Source organism: Vanacampus margaritifer, chromosome 18 (genome assembly GCF_051991255.1).
Source record: "Vanacampus margaritifer isolate UIUO_Vmar chromosome 18, RoL_Vmar_1.0, whole genome shotgun sequence".
In the NCBI taxonomy this organism is placed as follows: Eukaryota; Metazoa; Chordata; class Actinopteri; order Syngnathiformes; family Syngnathidae; genus Vanacampus; species Vanacampus margaritifer.
Window position 1 is genome coordinate 13,416,038 of NC_135449.1, and position 7,378 is coordinate 13,423,415.

The window sequence follows — 7,378 nt, forward strand, 5'->3', positions numbered from 1 at the left end:
CCCTTCGCTCCCGGCTGTTTTACTGGATTTTGACAGATTTTGCAAGGCCCTATTGTTATAAAAACATGTAACCTACCAAAAAAAAGATTAGTCTCTTCTTTCAGTAGGAAAAAAAAGTATATTTGTATCTGTTTCCGTTTTGCAGCAATTAGCATTAGAATATAGCTAATTGTCATCATTATTCACAAATCTGTTTAAATGAGCTTTGTGCAACATGGCCCTGGTTGATCTCTTATACTTTGCTGCCACCTACTTTTTTCAGAAGTATCTGATTTTTTCATGCAGTGTGAACGGTACAATTCCGATTTTTTCACACCCGACCTGGGCCTCTTTTGTATGTGGATATAAATTGGATATGTATGCAATGTACGCATCCAATTCATACGTCATCAGAAATTTCATATGCGTTCTGCACGGGCGGGAGAGAGTGCTTGGAAGGGAGACTACTGACACATCTGTGACTATATACAAAGCTGTTTTGAGTAACAGTGTTAATTTTTTATTTAATCACACTTGAAACATGAAGCATAACGTTGACATGTGTGCCGATAGTAGAAATTCAGCCCTGCAGACGGTTCATCACGAACGGCGATGACGCGACATCATCTTTGGTAGACTTCTCAATGAAATGAGGAGGTCGAGGTGTGTCCCGTCATACCCCCCAAATATTTCTATTACCTCTTTCAACCTCGCTACTCTGGCGACATGAGATGGAAAAAAGTAAGTCCCACTGATTTCTGTTGCTGTTCGTAAATACCAATTTCAAAACTGACGCACGAGGAAGCCGAGGACAGCAGCCAACTAGGAGCGAGCGTAAAAACAGTCCACCAACCAGGAGCACGGGCGTTCGCACAACTGAAGTTGCATTATGTATGTAGACAAGACACATGAATCGAACTCCTAACACGTCTGCGAAACGAGTCCACCAGTCCACCAATCTGTAGCGCACGTTGGCACAGCTAATTTGCATATGATAAAAGTCGCTTGCCTCGGCGGCTTGGCTGGCAGTAAAACATTGCGAGCCGGGTTACTTCCGTGAACACTGCAACGTGACCTTGTTTTAGTTGTAAGACACTTGACATGTGCTCTTTGTGCATGCGAGTCGCATCACCGGGACGTTGCGTTCAAAGGCTTAGATACACCAATCCGACGTTGGCCAAATGTGACCAACGCCTAGCCCCAGTGGCGTCGGCCCAGACGTTGGCATGTCGCGTAGAAAAATGAAGTAAATACACACCGCACCGACATCGACTATTATGTACCTTCAGCGCATGCGCGAGAAGTAATTCCACTCCGTACCATCAGTGGCGGTAATCATTATTCTAAAGGCAACTGGCAACCTCTTTACAGGGGCGGGATATAAAACGTAAACAACTCATACCGGTGTTGACAGCGGCGCCTGGGTAAACGCGGCGGCCAGCTTGTGAAGCGAAAACGGGCGCTGGAACAAGCTTCGTCCCCTTCCCGAACGCATGGATGTACTCCGTTGTGGCGTATCCTGGACCCTGTCGACTCCTGCCTGCTACCGATCGTCGGTTCACGCGAAAAGCTTCGGCCATGCTGCCCTACGCGTTTTGGACGCAGTGCCGACCTCCAGCTTCTGAAGGAGCTTCTTGCAGACCGCCGGACGGAAGGGCCATGCACCCCTGCTGCTCCCACAAGAATCGCGCTGTTAAATGCGCGGTTATTGACAAACAAAACGTTTATTTTGAGGGAGTTTTTCCCTTCCAAAAACTTGGATTTCCTCTGCATGACGGAGACCTGGACGGTCGCTGGTGAGTCCACCGCTATGATTGAATTACTACCGCCTGGCTGTGCTTACTTGGACGCTCCGAGGACACTGGGCCGAGGTGGAAGAACGGCGACAATTTAAAAAAACAAAAAACAAATTTAAATGTAAACGATGTCTATTTACCACATCGATCACAGCTTTGAAGCCACCTTCTTTGAAGTCGGCCGAACTGTCACTGTGCTGTGCTGTGTCATTTACCGACCTCCAAAATACAATAAGGACTTTTTAAACGACTTTGCAAATCTTCTTGCCGAAATCATGCTGAAAAATGATCATATCCTCTTTATGGGGGACTTTAATATTCACATGTGCTGTCCTGAAAAAACAAAGTTGAGTTGAGTACTATTTATTCGCGTTGTCGCTTGCTCTTCTTGCTACATGCGCTGATTCGCTAGCTTAACAGCCAATCACAGTGATCAAATGCTCCCGACGCCAATTCAACATGTCGAATTTTCTTGTTTATGTTTAAAAAATTTAAAACACCTTAAATCATGCTGTTTCTACTAATTACTGTCTTAAATTTTGTCCAATTTCGATACTGTAAATGTATAAGGATCATATGCCGAGAAACGTTTCCTGGGAGTGCTAATATGGCGGCTTCACGGCTTCAAAAGTCTTGGCCTATTGGCTAGCCAGTAATATATACAGATCAGTGGGGTGGAGGCTGTGAGGAGGGAGATTCGGTGATTGGCATCAGCAGCAGCATCCACAACATGGGCGTGCCCAACAGTCTGTTGCCATGGCTGGGCTGGGAGACTGTTTGAACATGACACCTGCACGCAAAAGCTTAACGACTGGCCGTCGGCCGTAACATATCTTCATATCTATAACACCCATACGCAAACTGACGCTTTATTTTTTCCTATACCCCACTTGGTCGGGAGACCGGTAGCCCAACTGTCATACACATATAACTGCGTCCTCGACTGCGACCATGCTTGCAGTTGAACGTGCCTCTGTCAGCCAAGTGTTCCTAGCATGCCAACTACAAGCAGAATTGAGGAAAATAACGTGACTGATGGACTGTAATTAATTACTTATATGATCAGAAATCAATTGATTTCCTTCACTTTGATACTACTGTAGATAGCGATAGCCCTTGTCATGTTTTGTTATCCAGTTCTAATCTATTCCACTTGAATTATTGCTTATTACTGACAATCCATTGCATGTTTTCCTGCTTGTTTGCTTGCTCCTAACTAGCCGGTACAAGCGAAGAGCGCATTACGTTTGCGCATGCGTGAAAATCAAGTTTTAAAAAAAACTTGCTACCGAACAAAGCCGTCATTTGAATGGCGCCGAATGGAGTGCTGAAAGTGTTTGCGAAACTGCACACCTTAAAGTTTGCAAGCATTGTTTAAACGACTTTCAGCCTTAGGTGACAAAACGACAGGTGCCATTCTTAACTGTCCTAATGGATGGAGTATATCGGCAAAAAACGCTTGTAAACCTCCATTCACTCTTCCTAATTTCCAGACAAAAAAGAAAGATCCAAACGGACGTATTGACCTTTTGCACGTGACGTCACAGCTCTCGTGGTAACTCCCCCTACGGGACGCTGGATGGCAAAAGAGCCACCTGCCTGTATTGTAACCATTGAATCTCGTACAACGTCCTTTATCTAATCGATTATCTTATAATATGGTCATATCTTGCTGTGCGGTCGGTTGTACAGACAGACAAAGGAGTAAACCAAATGTTGCTTTTTATCGCATACCTACTAATGAAGACAAAAGACGTCGATTGATAGCAGCAATCAACAGAAAGAACTGGCAGCCCACAAAGTATTCACGGATTTGCAACAATCATTTTTTGCGAGGTTAGTAGTTAAATGTTGTAATTAGTTGATAAATGTTCATACATTTTACTAGTAAACGTACACTCTAACAAAGATTATAACAGAGGTGTCCAATTGCGTGTTTCAAATCACATAAACGAGCCAGATAGTTAGCGTCCACTCCAACTGCACGAACACACAGCTTAGTTTTAAAATGTACCTTCTTTAAAACTATTAAGTGCATTTGACTGTTAAATAATGGGGGATTTCGTCTTTGTGCTTGGAGTTTTTGGGGGGAGCCGGAGTCATATTTATGAAATTACGGCATAGCTTGCCACTACGATAGTCATTTGTTCCATACTAGTAAACATAGTGTGTATATATATATATATATATATATATCATCACAGCGTTTCAATATAGAACGGACTATGTAAAAATAAGTCAGTTAGCATGATAAACAAGTTTTACCTTTGCATTACGAGGTATATCGTCCTCCGGTGAGAGCGTAGCATCTCGTCCCAGAGACTCAGCCAGCGACAAGCTTTTGAATCACCCCCGGTGTAAGTAGAAGAGACGGCATTGACTAAGGTAAAGGTAAATTCCACTGATTGTCACACCCAACTAAGTGGGGGCGAAATTCGACCCATCCCCTGAGGGAGTGGTGAGCAGCAATGATTGCGCTCGGGAATCACATGGTGATCTAACCCCCCAATTCCAACCCTTTATACTGAGTGTCAAGCAGGGAGGCAATGGGTCCCATTTTTCAATTTTTCCCATTCTTTTTTAACACAAATAAATGTGTTAAATATCAATATCCTGAAAGCGAGGGACAGAAGCATCACAAAGCTTGCTAGCAGATGTACGTGTAACCAAGCTAATGGGGTGACAGTCATTTAAGAACCTGCTTTTAGCCCCAACACATTCAATCAAATAATAAGCACTTAAATAGACTTAACTGTCGTGTCCCGGCAGAGGTTAGTCAGTAACGACATGCTATTCATGTTTAAAATAGATTCAATAAAAAAATATCAACTTTCCAATGGTGGAAATGGTCCAAATCAGCGGTTCCCCGTTAGACTTCATTAGTTTTCCATGACAAGTTGGTAGCAGGCTACCAGCCGGCCTACCCATAATGCACCGCGCTTCCGAGATGCGCACTTCGCTTATTAGCGTCCATTGTCTATCGCGGCCGAGAAAGGGAGTCATGATGGATATAAGGAAGGAAGTTTCTGAAGAAGAAAGTAAGTCATCATCACTGTCTGCTGGCAGTAACAATTAGTTAGCTGTGGCCACGGCCCAGCTTATAGCAGAAAGTCCCATGCTATATTGCCTAATAATTACTCTACGATGCATGTGAAGCTCCTGGCTGGTATACAGGTGAAGCGGGTTTTTAGAGGGAACTATGCTTGAATTCACACTAAAGTAAAAAGATCGTTCACTTGTGGTTGTCATCAGTGGATGATGATAATGATATAATTGACAATACTAATCCTCCACCCTTGTTGAATTGTAGGAAACAGCACGATGAGAGAGCAAGTGTAGAGCGATACCTACTGTACTGGAGATGTGAGTGCAGACAGCGAGTCTATTTAATTAATTATTTATTTATTTAATATTGTGAAAATTAAACATGTCAGTAAATGTGCATCATTTAATTTAACTTGAGAGTAATGAACAGAAAGTGGAGATATTTAAAACAAATTTAAAGCAGGCAGCTATAGCACGTCATAACCAAGGAAACTCGGTCTGCTTTACATAATTAAAAGTACAATATTTTAAAGCTAAACAAATCAAAAGAACTAAAGACCCCTACAAAGTATGGAAATAAACATTTACATTTTAAAGATTTCTAAAATTGGTAAATAAAACTTTAAAATAATTTGAGGTTAAAAACTTTGAAAGATCTCAATCATAGGCATGGTGAAAAGTATAGTTTTTAACAATAATACAAAATATATTCACACTTTAATATTACTTTCATATTTTATTTAGAAGTCATTGAGTAATATTTTCTATATAAGTCACATATGCACCGACATGTAACATGTGACTTCAGAAGTATTTGGGAGCAAACAGTTACTGTGCTTTGAGTCAAATTCATGTCATTTGCCTCACTGTTGATCAGTTAGTCTTTAATTTAATGTATCTTAATTTAAAGTTATAGACTCACTTTATGACAACACAGTTACCTTTGTTTGCATACATTTCGTACACTAAACAATGTGTATATTTTTGGGGGGTTAATTTTATAAAAATGCTTCAAGTGTTTGATCATTTGTTTTGATGACTTTTAACTTTTACACAGTATTGTATTCCTTTCATATTTGTCCATCTATGCATCTCCTAGGGCAGAGGCGGGCCAACTCCGGGCCGAAGTCCTGCAGGTTTTTAAGGTTTCCCTCTTCCAACACAAGCTGATTCTAATCAACAGGATCGTTCTCAGGCTTATGCAGAGCTTGCTGAGGAGCTGATCATATATCAGCTGTCTTGAAGAAGGGAAACATCCCAAACCTGCACAACTCCAGCCCTCGAGGACCGAGTTTGCCCAGTCCTGTCCTTGGGGCTAAGCCCCCTCTTTCCATGAAACCTAGTGATGCCCCTGCTACATGGCCTTTCTTTAATAAAAATTGTATTTCGATAAGGTTACTAGTTACTTGTTTAAAAAAAAAAAAAAAAGTAGTTGCTAATGTAATTTAAAGTAAAGTACCACATTATTAAAGTAATGTAACTTGATTCCTTTAAATTATTTGGCAATTACTCCAAAACAAAATATGCTAATGAAGACAAATAGTTGTTTTTTTATGTAATAGCAATGCAATCCTAGTACCACATTATTAACTCATTCACTGCCATTGACGGCTATAGACGTAAAAAATTTATTCGAACTATTTCTATTAGTTTCACATTTTTTTCCACTTTTGTTAACAAGAGTACGAAAACCTAGGAAAAAAATTGTTATTGTACATTTAGAACAGGTATAAAATGTGTCATTAATCATGAGTTAAATAGTGAAGTCGTGATTAATTACAATTAAAAAAATGTTATCGCCTGATGCCCCTAATAAAACAATTTAAAAAAAGAAAAGTTTAAAAATTGGGGGCGTCGGACGATTAAAATTTTTAATTGTAAATAATTGCATGACTTCAATAGTTAACTCACGATTAACCACAAATTTTATATATGTTCTAAATGTACAATTTTAAAAAATCTAGGTTTTTATACTCTTGTTAAAAAAAAGTGGGAAAAAATATGAAACGTTAAAGTTAAAATGAATTTTTAAAGTCTATACCCATCAATGGCAGTGAATGAGTTAAAGTAATGCAGCTTAATTATTTAAAATTGCTTTTGGATTGTGGACTGTATTTCAAAACCAAATATGTTTATGAAGACAAAATAAATTTAATATCTATACAATATTTATTTTTATATTATTGTTTGTTTTATGAATGTTTAATAATACGCATGGTTTAGAACAAAGAAAGAAACCGGAGCACCAAAGATTGAAATCATAAAGCTCAAAACTGTTAGGCTGGTGTGCTAACCACTTGTTCATGGTGCGATGGATGGATGGATGGTCAGACACACTTTTTTTCACACTTAAACCATGTCACATACCTATATTACACATATATAAGATCAAGCTGGATTTTGATGACATAGGACCTTTCAGGCTTTAACCTGATTCAAATGAATTGTCAAACAAATTTCAGATCTCTGGATAGTGACAGTGCCCGTCTCGGACTCATTTTGACATTCATTCTTTAAAAGCGTAACTTTGTTATTGTAATATCACCAATAATACTATT